We start from the raw sequence: 16,720 nt of genomic DNA on the forward strand, positions 1-16,720 counted from the left end.
AAGAATCTTTTTCACGGAACTGTACAGATAAAATGTTCACCTACCACAAACCTTGGGTGTTATCACAGAGTTCCAGATATTCTCCACAAAAAAAGAAGAAAAAATAAGAAGAGACAGGCAATCATGTACACTCGTGCTTATAAAGTTTGCGATGTTGCATTAAATAGACTCTTCCTATCGAGCTGAGTGTCTTTGTTTCCTTCCTCGAGATGCTGTTTTAGACTTGTTTTCAGTGCGAAGCCGCGAGGTCAGGCTTAGTTTCCTGTAATGAATGAGAAACACTGGAGTGCGCCTCGTGACCACGACTTCAAATTATCATATTGGCAGTCCATGTGTCTCCATTATGACTTTATTGATATTTCTCTATTGCTGCCCGGAAGAAAATAACGCGCAAGTAAACGCCTGTGGCAGCATCGCGTTAGGCGTCGGTGCAGAGCCGTGAAGGACAAGTCAGGTGAACGACAAATTCCTGTGAGAGTTTTAAAGAACGGAATATTTCAAGGCAGCCATGAATCCCCGTCCGTGTATCACCGTGTATAATCGAATCTACTGCAACAGATTTTTTTTATCGCCGAGAAGTTCGTACAGGCACGTGTGCCTAAGCCGAAGTCACAAGTACGATGCTAAAAAAAAGAAAAAAAAATGCTTTGACGCAATTAAAATTCCAGAATAGAAACGAATGAAACAGATTCTAATGAGGGCACAGCGTTGCCTATGGTTTATTTTTATGGCTCTACCGGGAGCTTACGGACAACAAAATAGATAACGATAGATAATAGATAGATAATAGATAGATATAGAATAGATAGATAATACAACACATTTCAAAGCAGTTTTGAGTTTGATCAGTTTCATAATAAGATGAGAAGGGTATAGTGATCACTGGTCAACAGTTGGATTGAAACTCTAGCGCTCAATACGATGCAACGACCAAACTGTTTATGCATGCCTCGGCTTTTACAAATCACTTGTGTTGTATACCCAACGACTGAGTACCTGCTTCCTTGAACAGTAACACGTTAGGCTAAGAATTCACCTTGTCCCACATGGGCAGAGGATTTTGCAGTGGAGTAAGCCATATCCAGCACTTCGATTTTATCTGCTCGACCAATGGGTTGTAGTGTGCTCGTCATAAATGTTTGAAGAGTATGATAAAATCAGAAAGAAAAGGAAAATGCGCCGGCCAATGGCTTTCTCATCTTACGCAGGAATAAGGATGAACATGTTATTTCAGTCCGATTTGTAGAAGTATAGTGCTGACGGGATGTGGGAATACCTTGGAGAGCAGGTTTCTTGCTTGTGGAGTGAGACAAAAACAATATGTTTACCAAATATAAATAAATAAATAAACAATTATTTACGTATATAACTAATATACCTGGAATAATTATATAAAGAATGACGACCATTCCACTTTGTGAAGATGAAATGGCCGCGAAAGCTGACGGCAGTAAGAAGCTCTAAAACTAAAAGCAAAGTGCTTTTGCTGCCATTCCTTCTCCACAGAAGTGGAATGGTTGTCATTTTCGACGTTGCGAGTCTGGCGTCTTTGCTCAACATTGCGGGAACATTCTTCGTCGGTGGTCGCTTCGCGGCGGCGCCGTTTACATTCTCTTTGTTGTTCCCTCCGGCTCCTCCTACGTATGTTGTTATTCAGGTGTACGAACTATACGTGTCCGCCACATCGATAACGCAGCTGCCTTTAGCGCCGATACCTCTCCTGCTTATATACTGCGATAACCTTGACGTCACGCTGTTGTTCACGGCAAGCGTTCTAATCTGTTCCGCATTTTGACATCTGCGCCACCGCACTGCACCCGTACGGGATCACACACAAAAACAAACAATGAAGCCCATTGCGTATGGGTATGTTATAAATGGTTAAGTCCGCTTCTGTTGTCAGACGCTGAAAAAACTACGGAAGGTTAGTCATATACATCTTGCGCTGTTATAAAAATAAGTGATGGGAAACCACTGAGAAATTCAAGCGAATGTTAGACAAAAGGCGTTCAAGCGGTTAACTTAATATCCTGGTAAAAACAAAGTTTAAAGATTAGGCACCGTTATACTTCAAAAAAGGGCCATGTCTTTGCTGAAGTCGATGATAGTGTCCTTTTGATGAACGTGAAAACAAGGACCTTCAATACGCTTGAAAAGTGTTGAAGTACCATGGTAAAAGCTTGAAAATATGAAAACAAAAAAAAACTAAGTTTTAGCCCCGGTACTACGGCGTTGTATAAGAGCATAGCAGCGTAAACCTATTGTGATATAAAAGCTCTGTAGAACAAGCGAACTCAAATATCTACCGAAATAACACTCTCGGCAAACGCAGTGTGCGTGTGCTCACCATTCGGCATCTAAAAAAGAGCAGCCTCCGGAAGATGCATATATGGCAACGAAATATGAAGTTCTGCCAGGAAAAGCGAGGGGCAAAAGAGAAGAAACAGTTACGTCATTTTACTTTTTTTATGTATTGTTGCTCGCGACTGGCCTACTCGGAAAAGTTATGGAAGGCCACAGTGGCACTATATATCAGGTTGAAAAAGAACGATGGCGGAATTTCTGGCGAACTCGAAACTTCCGTAATAGAACACACCGGAACAAAAACGACTAATATAAATTTTACGGGAATTGTGTCATCCGCTATCAAGTTACTGGAGAGTTCCTAACCATGCTGCTTACAGGTGATAAATTGGTCTCCTTTTTTTTTCCCAAAAGCTTGCCATGAAGCTTCATGCAGTCAAGATAACGGAAGAAAAAAGAGAAACGGAGAGAAACGAAGCCTTTTTTTTCAACTCGCCTTAACTACTATGCTTGTGTCATGGTCTGCTGATATGGTTGGGCACGCGATATATTTAATTTGTTTCGCTCATTTATTAATCAGCGCTTGCGGACTATAGATTGTATTATATTGTTGATCTAGTAAGTAGCTCTAAACTAGGCCACCCATAGGTTGCAATTTGGTGTGACCTGCAAAGGAAGCTTTTTGTTTATAATTGGGCAGCTACGTTCGCCATTGTTCTTAGAGTTTAGGCACCCTAATGATGACGTTGACCCCCTTGCTGTGTAATCTCCGGTGCTACAGCTCCGTGGAAATAGCAGCGGTAATATTGCTTGATATACGCGTACATACACAGACTCATCATTCCCGAAGGTCTTGGGATAGAAATGGGTATGCAAGACCTGTCACAGGCACCCTGCTCCTTCGCTTAGTGTTATTAAGACATTGTTTGACATTTCTGTGTCTAGACTTGGTTTAATCCTGTGTTTATTGTTATTTGTTTGCGTATGTTCAAGCATTTTGGGTCCTGTACACATAAAATTTTCTCTTTTTTTTCTTACATTAAGGAATTTGGTTAGAGAAAGTCTTGGAGAGCACCGAACGTGGCGTTTTAGCAAAGGTGTTGCTAGCCGAAGCGGGCATGCGGTGCGATATTGACACGTATACTTGTGTATCTTTCTCGGGTGGCCGCTTTTTACCGTCACTTCTATACGTGACATCTGGTGTAGGTGCTGGGTATCGATCCCAGTACCTCTCGCAGATGTCACGTGGCACTTCAACGACAAGCTGTGACATGTCTTTTACGCATTGGAAGGCGCCGCCAGGACGTTTCTTTTTCTTTTTTTTTGTAAGACGTACTGAGCAACATAAACCTGTATCGGCACTTTTTCGTGTTGCTATTCAATTTTCTCATTCACACTTTTCATCTAACTACAATATTTGAGCAGCTAAATATTGTATAAAGACTAATACTTAGCCAGAACGCAAAACATCATCTGGGCATCTTCAAGCGACGACAAACAACGTTACCTTGGTTCTGTCCAGCTACGCGGCATTTGCATATATTTAGATCTTGGTGCATGATAGTTGCGACAGCCTGTATATAACCTCTTGCTGACCTCTACTCTAGCAGTTAAATACTTCCTAAGCGCTATACATCCCGGTTTTCCCCCGTCTTCTGTGAATTGTATGTCTTATGTGTTACGTGTGCAAATGATGTCGTCCTCATTTGTGTGCTCTGAGGCCATGTCTCGTTGACCTATTCCCAAACGTAAAGAACCTCAATCACATTGCAAAACTGCTGACAGCACAATATTTCAAATATGTACTTCAAACGCATGTGCGATAAAAAATTTTAGTGCAGTTTAGCGTCCAAATACTTAATTGTCTTTTGCGCTTTCGGCGTTTCCACATTTGTTACAAAATTAACTGAGTTCAGCGTAATACCGCTACAGCTGAAGTCATTGGTCAAACAGTACAGGCCCCGAGCCAGCTATCTCTATTTGTAACATATAATGTATGCATTTATTTATTTATTTATTTATTTATTTATTTATTTATTTATTTATTTATTTATTTATTTATTTATTATTTCATTTGTATACTTAGTTATTGCAAGGTTGCTTAAGGGCATGATGACACTTAATGTATGTAAGTGCGCTGTCCAGGAAAAGCTCGTTGGCCGTATTTTATTAGCACTTCGTCAGAAGGCTATCGTTTGCATATAGGCCTCGGTAGAAATGTGAATGCATTTCCGATGAATCCCATGGATGTCTAATGGCTCAGTCATTGCATAACCGATAAATTCAGTCAGATGAAGAAACTGATCACTCCCACAGCATGCTTTTTTTTCGCTTTTGCTGGACCAACCGAAGTGCCACCAGCTCGGCATTCCCAGACTACCCCATCCGATTTGGGACCAATTCGGCAGCATCGACTGATTGCATGCTTGCAGTACGCCGATTGAATTGCGCCTTCATTGCCGCGTCGTCAGAAGGAATGACGCTCCGTTTGCTTTGTGAAGGCACTTAGGCACGTCCTGAAAGGGCCAAGAAAGCAGTTACGTCATCAGATGTAGTTTCACGAGCTTTGGTGCATATTAAACTATATTTATCGAGCGTGCTTCTATAGTGCTGCGAAAAAAGACAAGCGATGGTGGAACTTTCGGAAAAATGTGCAGCGAAATTTCGCTGTCAACCGAGACACTCGCTTATCTATGAAGTTGCATCAAAGACAAATGATAGTCGGCATGGAAAGAGATTTACTATTTAAAACGAAGAGCTTTCTTTGGGTATTTTCCAGGCTTTCATTGTTGGCGGCGGGACTTCCACTGCTGATTGAATGGGAGCAGGGTAGCACCATAGGAAGGAAGGAATGGCTGCCATAAAGGTCGAACTAAGGGGAAGAAAATGGGCCACGTTGTTATAGGGAAATTCAGGCACCGGTGTATACGGACATCGATGGTTGGTCAGAGAGCGCTCACAACGGGCCAGGGATTGATATACCTAGTGCGCGGACGAAGCGACGGCCCAACGTGCTGTTCGATGACTGTGGCAGAAATTGAACAGAGGTTGCAAAAAATATGCGAGTCTTGACGTCAACAGGAAGCCACCGTGACCACCGCAGAACAACAAGAAACATCTCACCAAATATTTTGACAGGTTATTCAGCAAATTCTGAAAGTCATTCACTTACTTCGGCAATAATTTTTCATTATTTCTGAATAATGATTTTTTTCATTGTTGAGGTCACATATCTTAGCATATTCAGTGGAATTTGTCATAGCAATGCACATTCAACTGTAAATTGGCGTGAGTTTGTACGAATTCAGACTTGACTCCAAGCGCAATAAGGAGCAAAGCAGGACACGAAAAGGAAGACCCGACAGGATGAGCGATCGTCGTTTCTGGTCTTTCTTCCTGTCTCTTTTCTGTCTTTTTTTTTTTTGCGTTCGAAGTCAAGGAACACGGCCGACTTGAAGCCCTGTCTCGCGGCTTTGGTATAAGCCAATGAAGCAATAAAGCCAATCCTACCATTTATTCATGCTGCGGACAAAACATAACATGATAATGGCACAGAAAATTCCATAGGTGACTTCTCACTCCTTAGTGAATTCCTAAGTGCATTTCTAGGCATTAAGGAAAAACAATGCCCACTCTTTCGCTCATACATCTCTCGATAACGCATCAAAGTCAATGAAGGCACTTTATAAATATTATTAGGGCGAAAGCCCCAAGTAGATCGTTGCGCAATATCGTTGAAAAGAAAAAAAACACGGCGTCTAGTCGAGTGGTACAAAGAAACTCATGTGACCGTGTCCGAGCGAGCTGCGGGTGTTGAGTGGGAGCAGCTACGTGTACAGACAGAAAAGCAGATGGCGTGTCGTTGACGTCACGCGGCGGCGGCGGCGGCGGCGGTTGTGGAGACAGTCGACTGCGAAGCGACAGAGACGGTGATGGAGGACGCTCGCCAGGGGTGTAGCGGATTGCGCAGTAGGCCCAGGAAGTACGCTACGGTCGAGCTCGCCAAGCGAGAGACTAGGTGCGACGTGCGAAGCGGCGGGAGCAGGGCGTTCGACCGCGTATGTTGCTTTCTCCTGCTAAGAGGATGAGACGTAATGGTGTTGGGTTTAGGTTACGCATTTTTAACACTTACTGGCGACAAGAATGCTTCACCTTTTAGGTAGAGCATTAAGTGCTCGCATGTGTCGATAAGGCGATCGACGTAAAGCACCACACGTGTACTTCCCTCTACGGCTCGTTAGGTTTCGCATTAGGTGTGACCCCTCCGAGCGTATAACTTAATGCATTACCAAACGTGCAGTAGCCTTTCGCCATCAGATGTTGCAGGAGTGTAACTTGATGCCGAACTTTGCCGTACCATAAGTCGCTCAAATACGTTTTCTGCTATAGACCTTACTTATCTGAACAGATATAGTGTGACTCGCATCTTTATTACAGCTATGTCCATTGCTGTGCGAAGGCCGGCCATTTCCAATTATAGTTTCTCTTATAGTGCCCTTTTAACAAGCTTGAGTGCTTGGAGAAAGCACACCTACTTATAAATTAATGTTAATCCTACGCGTACATTGCATAGCTGCGCTGCCCATCTGCCGAAGTCGGTCATCATCAGTAACAGGAGTTCTGTGGTTGACGCAGAGAGCCTGACGTTCCATTACCAGAATACCCGAGTTTCCTTTGCGACACACTGCAGACAAATGAAAAATTCCGCAAGCTGCTCTCTTCGCATGGTGGAACCAGAAACAGCTATGGTGATACATGTCAACGTAAACAACAGCCATTAACACTACACGGATGCGGGAAAATCATCTCGATGCAACTCGTAATTTCAAAAGTGCTTTCAGTGCAACAGGCTGCGACACACTATGGTGGTGTGAGACACATACCGGTGAAAATATTGCACACGCACGACATTTCCGGTGCAACGACCCGTAGATCAGAAGACGAAAGGAAAGCTACATTTAGAAGCACGCGTGGACAGCCATTACACACTTCAAAGATAATCTTTTCACAACATCTAACCCTGAACCCCAGTTACCCGCAGTAATAAAATGCGACTGAAAACTTAGTTTGGATCTCCAATTACGCCATCCGTCGCCTGCAGGGTATCGTGAGGACATGTTCGCTAGAACGCAGCCGTCTGGCTCAAGAGGTATGATTTCTTTGCATCGTAATGAAGTTCACCCAGCCCACCTGTGCTGCCGAGAATCAATTTTTTTAAACCTTTTGCCCAGTCGGAACTGTCATAAAAGTTTGGTTCGTTTTCGCAGATCTCTCCCTCGTTATATAGTATTACTTGCCTTCGTTACGCAGCCCTGTACATTTCAGGCGGGCACTCTCGATCCAGTCGGCAATGAAAGTACGGCTTCGGGTGACACGTTCTTGACACGAGTCGGAAACGGCACGCCACTCTAACACGGAAGCTCGAACTTCGTTTTCAAACTTATGAAAAAATATATCGTTCCGCTATCCACCATTTAAGATATACCATTTTTGTTTCCCTGGGTTCTCGGAAATCTCAGGTGCGAGTGGTCGGATGGTTATTATGTCGATTTTATTTTACTTCTTTCTTGCGTAGCTTCGTATAGTAAGATCACACAGTAATACTACGTACTCATTTCAAATAAATGAATAGCATATCTTTATGTATAGTGCTTGCTGGTTGTTGTAGGCTCACGTTACGCGCGAGTTACCTAGCCCAACAACCTGTGCCAGAGCTTTCGGCAAAAAAGACTGTAACAGTGCGTATCATGCCCTTTCCACTAGGCTAGAGTTTTAATATAGCTATACATAAAATCACACAGTGTCAATTAAAACACCGCAACGGGTTAGAATCATATATGATTAGAAGTAAGAGCCACCGTTGGCCCTGTTCGACGAAAGCAAAAGCAGACATGCAGGACAACCGAATGCACAACGCAATAAATGAGTAAGTCAGGGACAATTTAGCGGTAAGCTAGTAAACGATATGAAATGAAATATGTCAAGCCTCCTTGGGGTCACCGGTCTGTGATGTAAACCGGGTTCGCCACATTGGAAAATGTTGTTCAAAAGCTCACTGGACACATAATTCCTGCCAGAGCATTCTTGTGCAACGGACGGTGGTACCTCTACTGCGTTACCGGCTTCCCACAGGTCACATACATTTATTCATTTTTTTTTTAGCTTTCACGCTCCAAATGCTAACGGACTAAACAACAAACATATTTTTGTGGCTCGGAAATCATTTACAGCGACAGCAGCAGAACCTCACAGTGGACACCGCTATTCTATGAAAAACGTATTTGTGACACCGACAGTGTCGTCATTGTAGGCCACAGTATTTCCTGATGTGCTCTGTGAAAGAAAGCTACAGACGTCCCCACGCATCGTAATTCAGCGCGAAGACCGAAACCCCGCAAAATTTCCAAGTGCCAAAGCCAGGCGACAATATACTGCTCGGTGCATCCAGCTCCCAAATAGATATTGCCGCAAGATCATGAGCTGTATCTCTATAGAGGAAGTGGTGGGTAAAACGTTTTTTCTCGCGATTAAGGGTGACGTTGAGTAGGTGGGCTGACAACACGACGACAACAGCTTGATGGAAGGCATGGACGAACTGACACAGTTAACTGTAAAATTTAAACAGCCATTTCAATAAAATACAACACGCCTGCAGTTCAAGTTGAAGTAAAGAAACATATCGCTTCGCCGCATGTTATTACTGCTGCCATCGATGATACATCCATATTATTGTATCTGCGGTTACCCTTTGGATGTAGAGCGGCATGCGTCTGTGTACGTATTCGCTAAACTTTTCGTTCGTAAGCGTTCTTTTCCGTTGGCCGGTCGCCCTTGCTAATGATATGTTCAGCTTCAAGTTTGGTTGCAACGTCCTCTCACGGAGAAGTCTAAGTGCGAGATCTTTCTGTATCTTCCGCTATGAAGAATTCAAAACTTGCAGATAACCTGCTTCACAGCTTCATGAGCAGTCTTACCTTCTATGCCAAAACGATAACAGTAAATTCCATAATGATCGAGTCTGCCCTGTCTGCAGTTTGGCTAGCTTGGGTGGGCTCCAACCCTTTCTGATTGTCGTCCAAAATAATGGGGCTATGAATGCGTGCGACAGCCTCCGCCACACTTTAGCTACCATGTCACTTGGACCAAACGCGGTGTAGCTAGGCTCCTAGCTCAGTGAATGCCAAATATCGCACGCGTAATGCGAAGACGTGGGATCGTTCCCCCCTTGCGGCAAGTTGCTTTTTCATTCACTTTCATTGCCATTAATTAATTATTTATTTGATAATTTAATTAGTAAGTACGAGTAATTTCCCTATGTTGTCCTTGGGTTCTTTGTTGGCTTTTCATGGTATGACAAATAAAAATCGGGCCCATCGGTTGGCCCCGTTTCTTGTCGTTCAAATAGGAGGGCGCAGACAAAGACAATTCATTTTCAGAGGCGTCGATAGAGATGAAGAGCCCACGTTTGAATGACGTTCTCGTCACTTTTCCTTCACTAATGAGTGCAGTTCACGCGCCCGAACTACTGGAGTGGGACCATCGTCGTCGCGGGAGCATGTTGAACACGCTCTAATTTGCGAAGCTGGATTGAGCCGATGCTTCGGAATGGTGCATAACGCACATTCGTTTGGCAGTGACCTTTAGTATGCAAAATGAGCAGGGAGCAGTAGATTGAAACTACATAGACTATTATTTGTTTTTAAGGCAAAAACCTTAGGTGACTCGCTGCAATGGCTCATATTCGAAAAAAGCTGCGTCTAGTCGTGTAGTTCGAAAATTATCATCATCATCATCAATTGCTCATACAATAAAAAGAAATCATAATCTGTGATGGCTCATATTCCCGTCAGTAAGCAAAGATGCAATGCCTGAATATGAATGAAGACACGAAATAGAAAAGAGCGAAGGAAAGAAAGAAAGAAAACATCAACATCAGGAATGGCTAATTTCAAACCATCAAAGATGTAATGGCAGAATGTGAAAGAGGAAGCAAAGAAACGACGAAAGAAGGAACGAAGTACGAAAGAAAGAAAGAAAGAAAGAAAGAAAGAAAGAAAGAAAGAAAGAAAGAAAGAAGGAAAGAAAGAAAGAAAGAAAGAAAGAAAGAGAAGACGGAAACAAAGAGATAAAAATGAAAGAAATAATGGAAGGACTTATAGATAGTGTATTAGGGGCTGCCGTGCGTCGTTGAGGAAGTAGGCCTACAGCGCAATGCGTTTACTTCACACTGCAGCTCGTTATGTCTTGCAAGAAGTCTGACCCCTTCGATCGGATAACTTAATGCATTACCGTGTGGGCAGCAGGCCTTCGCTTTCACGTGTTAAAGCAGTGTAAGATGCTGCCGACTTCATTTTGTTTTGAAATAAATGTCAACGTTGTTCCTTGCAAGTTAATTAGCGAAATACTAAAAGAGCATTGGATCACTTTGTTAATATTAGGGATGACAGCGATGATAACACGTGGAGCTCATCTCCGCTTTTCTAAAGAATGAATAATCTTAAGTCTAACATTTTCCTTTTCAGACGAGAACGAAATATGGCTCACTGCGTGATATATAAATACCTGTGTGTTGCACTGCGGCTTGGATTGCGACATGAGCGGAGAGAGAGAGAGAGAGAGAAACTTTATTGTGATTGTAAAGATTTGAAGGAGGGGTGGTCGGAGCCTCTCAGTCCAGGGCCCCACTGGCCTCTGCCGCCTGCCTGACCTGGCTAATTAAGGACTTTTGTCCTGCCAGATCGGAGCGGGCGAGCTGTGCCTCCCACTGCTCCATTGTCCTACTGGTGTTTGGCCTATGAGGGTGCTTAGTGCACTCCCAGGTTATGTTCATTAGGGTAGGTATGCCACCGCACCAAGGACAGTTGGCCCTATAACGAGTGGGATACATGGCGTTTAGCAATTTTAAATGGGGGGACACCCCGGTCTGTATTTTACGCCAATCGGCGGCCTCTTCCCCGTTAAGTTGTGGGTGAGGCGGCGGGTATTTTCTTCGGACTCCACGCTGATGAGCAAGGATGTCTTTGGCATTTAAATTGGTGGAATTTTGTGATGGGTAGTGCGGGTGGTTGGGGTTAGAAGAGGACGCCGTCGCTCGGTTAGTGAACCCTCGAGCTAACGCGTTAGCCTTTTCGTTCCCCTGTACCCCCGCGTGGCCCGGGCACCAGAGTAGGCGATGATGGTGGTTGAAGGATTTCGGGATTATCGCGAGGCTAGCCGCAGTCACGTGCCCCTTGAGAAACATGCGACATGTCTCCTGGGAGTCCGTGACCACGACCGAGTCCCTTTGCGAACGCTCCGCGTGAGCGAGTGCGATCGCCACTGCTAATATTTCAGCCGAGGTTGGGGATCCCGCCGTGGCCGACGCGGTAATTTGCTGTTGGCTGACAGCGTTCACGACTGCCAGGGCGTACCTCCTTTGGTAGCGCTGCCCGGTCGTCTCTGCATACAGAGCTGCGTCCGTGTAGTACGTGTTGTACCTATGGTTGTTAGAGTAGGCTGATTGAATGTGTTGTGCACGTGCTTTGCGCCTTTCTTTGTTGTACTCTGGATGCATATTCTTTGGAATTGGGGCTACTGTAATTTTGGATCTCATCGAAGGAGGGAGAGGTACGGCCTGCTCTGTGAGATAAATGGGGTATGCTGGGATATTGAGTCTAGCCAATATTGCCCTACCAGTTTTTGTGAAGCTGAGGCGCTCCCTCTGTCGCATCAGGGTGGCTTGCCTCAGTTCGTCGAAAGTAATGTGCACTCCCAAAGCTAACATGCGCTCTGTTGAAGTACATTTAGGCAGGCCCAGAGCAGCTTTGAAAGCGGTTCGGATTATTGTGTCAGCCTGCTTTTCCTCCTCCCTGTTCAGGATTTGGTACGGTAAGCCATAGGTTATTCGACTAACCACTAAGGCCTGTACGAGCCTTAGGGTATCGTCTTCTCGCATTCCCGCTTTTCGATACGTCACGCGACGTATCATTTGGGCTATGTTGTTGGCTGTGGATTTAAGGGTCTTGAGTGTCTGTAGTGCTCTCCCGTCGCTCTGAAGCCACAAACCCAGGACTCGCATCGTGGGTACCTCTCGGACTGATTGGCCCTCAACCACGATGTTAATCGATCCTCTGGATTTGTAGCCTTTCGCGTGTATCCGGATAACCTCAGATTTTTCGGGTGCGCACTTCAGGCCACTCCATCTAGAAAATTTCTCCACCGCTAATACTGCACTTTGGAGCGTATATTCCTTATCCCCTAGTGAACCTCTGCTCGTCCACAGCGCGATGTCGTCTGCGTAGAGCGTGTAACCTAGGTCGGGTATCCGATCCAGATCGCGCGCGAGTCGACACATCGCAATGTTGAAGAGAAGAGGAGATAATATAGCTCCTTGAGGTGTTCCTTTGTCAGGCATTTTAAATAAATCCGAAGTGATTTGGCCTATACTGATGCTCGCCTCGCGGTTGGAAAGAAACGCTCTTAAGTAATTGTATGTGTGCTCACCACAACCCGCGAGTTCGAGTTCATCCAATATTGCGGCGTGATCAGACGTTGTCGAATGCTCCTTTAAGGTCTAGTGCTAGGACTAGTCTCTCGTCGCCGTACGGTATATTTGTTAGAATTTCATCTCTAAGTAGGAGGAACGCGTCCTGGCAAGATAAACCCGTGCGAAATCCTATCATGGAGACCGGGAACCAGCTCCGCTCTTCCAGGTATCGCTGCAATCTGCTATGGATAACCCTTTCATAGAGCTTACCTAGGCAGGACGTGAGCGACACCGGCCGTAGTGTATCAATCGAGGGATTCTTTTTTGGTTTGGGGATCATGATTATTTTAGCCAATTTCCACTCTTGGGGCAAGTCTCCCTTGGCCCAGCACTCGCTATTAAATATCTTTGTGATTTTCGCTAGGGCTACCGAATCCATGTTTCGAATCATTGCATTTGTGATCGAGTCTGGGCCCGGTGCCGAGTTTTTAACTGCGGATTGTGCCGCCTCATACACTTCCACGTATGTTATATCTTCGTCTAATTTAGGGTTCGCCTCCCCCGCGTATTGTCTCCTCGCGTACGACGATCCCGTGGCAGGTGAGGGTCCTATGTACTTTTTCTGAAGCGCGTGAACGAGATCTTGGTCTGTACCCTCGAAGTTGTCTGCAATAATTTGGAGCTTCTTGTTGTTCTCAGTACGCGTGCTCATCGGGTCTAGCATGCTTCGTAGTATTCGCCACGTACTGCTCGTTCCCAGAGTTCCTGACAGGGTTCCACAGAACGTCGCCCACTCGTTTTTAGCGAGCTCGTTGGCATGGCCTTGGGCTTGCTCTGCCAAGAGAGCGATGCGTTGTCTCAGGTGTTTGTTTAGACGTTGCCTTTTCCACCTCTTGGCCAGTTTCCGCCTCTTTTCCCATAGGCTGACCAGGTGAGAGTCTATCACCGGCACTTCCGCTGTACGCTCAATGGCTTTAGTGGTGTCCCCGTGTGCTCGTCGAAGGAATTCGGTCCATTCTCGCATGTTGGTCGGGGCTGTATCGGACTCCTCCAGAGCTCTCTGGAGTTTTCTATAACGAGGCCAGTCAGTTAATTTAGTCTTTCCTATTGTTCTCCGTATGTTGGGCGTGGAGAGCGCTACTCGGATTATGTCGTGATCGCTTCCCAAATTTTCATCAAAGGAAACCCATTGTGCGTCTCTGATGTTTATTGTAAAGGCACGGTCGGGCGCCGTGTCTCTACTGACGCTGTTACCCGTGCGCGTCGGTTTGCCGATCTGATTGATTGCCCGTAAGCCCAAGGCCGTTGCGGTGCGCTCGAGTAGGAACCCTTTGGGCGACGTTTTCGCGTATCCCCATAGTATGTGGGGTGCATTAAAGTCACCCACTATCACCGCCTTATCCCTGGTGCCCGCTAAATCTTTTGTTGCTGAGAGAATGTGGGGTAGGTCGTTCCCTTTGCTTTTGGGAGGACTGTACAGATTTGTGATTAGTGTGTGTGCCTTACTTCGTTTCTTTGGCATCACACTGATAACTATGGAATTAGTCTCTCCCTCACTTGGCGGAAGTGTTAATAATTGAGCGTTTATCGACTTGCTCACCAGCGTGGCGACCTTCGAATTTTGAGGATCGCTCAGAGTGTAGTATCCCTGCAATTTGGCCGGCTTGGCCCCGACCTCCTGCAGACATATCACGTCCGGAGCGATTCCGGAGTTTTTGATAAACTGGTGGAACACTGCCGCTTTCCTGGAGAAGGAGCGGCAGTTCCATTGCCATATCTCTAATTGGTCTGAATTTTGTATTCGTTGCGATTTCTTAGCGTGATTAGCCATGTTGCCCACTCTTTTTTTAAGCCCGTGACGTTTCCGTGTCCGAGCCGTCGGATTCTGTTACGCAGTGGCTTATTTTAGTTTTTGCCGCACCCGCCCCTATCGCAATTGCGCGTTTTTTGGTGGGAACAGCCTTCGAGACTGCCCTAAGCTGTTCCACCACGAACCCCTTGTGTTTCTCGAAGTCCTTCGTGCACTGTTGTTGAAATTCCGTTAACCTTTGGGTAATTAATGCCATCATTTCATGCATAAATATTTTCAAGTTTTCCGCGATCATTGTCTGGATCTGCGCTGCCGTTATCTGCGCGTTTTTTGAGACTTGGGTTGTCGGAGACTGCGCGGAGACGGAGTTTATATCTGCCGCCGCTTTCGCTTTGGCTATTTCTTCAGATTGACGCGGCATTTCCTGCTGTGGTATTGTGCTATTGAAGCGCGCCTCTAACTCTGACACTTGTTTCTCAAGTGATTGTCGTTTGCGTTCTTCTCCTGAGAGCTGTTCTCTTAGTCGTGCATTTTCCTTTTCCAATTTTTGAATGCGTTTATCATTTTCACCAGTATTCTGTTTTGGAGCAGTGGGAGAAACAACTCTCGCCCAGCTCACCTGCTGTTTTTTAGGCAGTGGCGAATTTGACCGCTGTGAAGCCCTGGAGCTGGAGGGGTCCCTCGACGGAGTATTGCTCTTCGCTCTGCTTCCGTGTGGAGATCTGGATCGCGATCGGTGCCGGTAGAAGTCCTCCTCTTCCATGGACTCGAACCAGCGCCCCGGTGCCTTTTTCGTGTTCTGTCCCGACCGCTCCCGCGATCGCTTGCAGATATTCGTGCAAACATATTCAAAGGCATCATAGCACGGTTTAGCATGCTAAGCGAAGCTATTAACAGCTTACTTTACATCAAAAATAACAAATGGTTATTCATCTCGTTATCAATACTTGTTTTCAAATACATTTTTCATCATTGCGTAGACCTAATGCGAGGAAACAAGCATGGATACCGAGATGATTAGCAATGTCTTTGTTCTGATGTAAAGCAAGCTGTGCATAGCGTCGCTTAGCATCATAAGCCGCACTATGATGCCTTTGAATATGTTTGCACGAATATGTGCAGACGGCTTCACCGCTCAGGAAATTTCGCCAATTTCAATGCGAATACCATAGGGAAATCTTACTATATGCAATAATAATGCATTGATGACACTCATAACTCATAAGTGTACCATATTTTGCTCGTTTACCAGTCTTTTTCGTGTTTAACTTCAATCATGAAAGAGGACCCGCCAGGGTTGCTTAGTGGCTATGATGTTGGACTGCTAAGGACGAGGTCGTGGAATTGAGTCCCAGCCACGGCGGCCGCATTTCGATGGGGAAGAAACGCGAAAACGCCCGTGTACTTAGACTTGGGGGCAAGTTAAAGAACCCCAGGTGATCCAAATTTCCGGAGTCCCCCACTACGGCGTGCCTCATAATCAGATCGTGGCTTTTGCACGTAAAACGCTGTAATTCAATTCAATTCAGTCATAAAGAAGTATTTTTCAAGTCTATTATCTTTTATTTACCTCAACATGCAGAAGTCACGCGCACCTAGACCCCAAAGGTTTCTAATATTTCGACAACTAGACTAATTGTTCTCATTAGATCAAAGAAACTTGTCTTCGCTCCGACGGAAACAAGTCCACTTGTTAATGTTCCCTTTAAGTTGGAAGAAGAACGCAACAAACGAGCCCTGACGTTTGCGCCTTAATCGAAGCAAGTCAATCTGTTCCGCGACTGCCACCGGTGGCCGTGACGTAGCCACTTAGCGAAGCCGGTGGCGGGAATTAAATGCACACGGCCACGGCTTATGTTGATCTGTAAAGTGCTTGGGGGCTGCCATCATCGAGGCACTGTTACCACACCATGTTTTCTATTACCAATGGGTCCAGAACTAAATTCAGCCTAGTTCATTTCACATTGGTTCTATGAATGTTCGGTCGAAATATTTTTGGTTAAAAACGCATACGATGGTGACAAAGTAGAAGTTAAGGTCGAATGCTAGTGAACAGAGACACCATTTTATTCTCAACGGGTCCTGAAACAACCTCACATGAAAAAGAAATTTCCGTCCCGTGTGCAAGCTTTTCCAGTGCA

General features: G+C 45.3%; 1 protein-coding gene across 13 annotated transcripts in view; it reads left to right on the forward strand.

Moving 5' to 3' along the window:
- Nucleotides 1-16,720, forward strand: part of LOC135903595 (uncharacterized) — a 1,541,440-nt gene that overhangs the window by 1,152,591 nt on the left and 372,129 nt on the right. The gene's annotated exons all lie outside the window — the stretch shown is intronic.

Source organism: Dermacentor albipictus, chromosome 1 (assembly GCF_038994185.2).
Source record: "Dermacentor albipictus isolate Rhodes 1998 colony chromosome 1, USDA_Dalb.pri_finalv2, whole genome shotgun sequence".
Taxonomy (NCBI): domain Eukaryota; kingdom Metazoa; phylum Arthropoda; class Arachnida; order Ixodida; family Ixodidae; genus Dermacentor; species Dermacentor albipictus.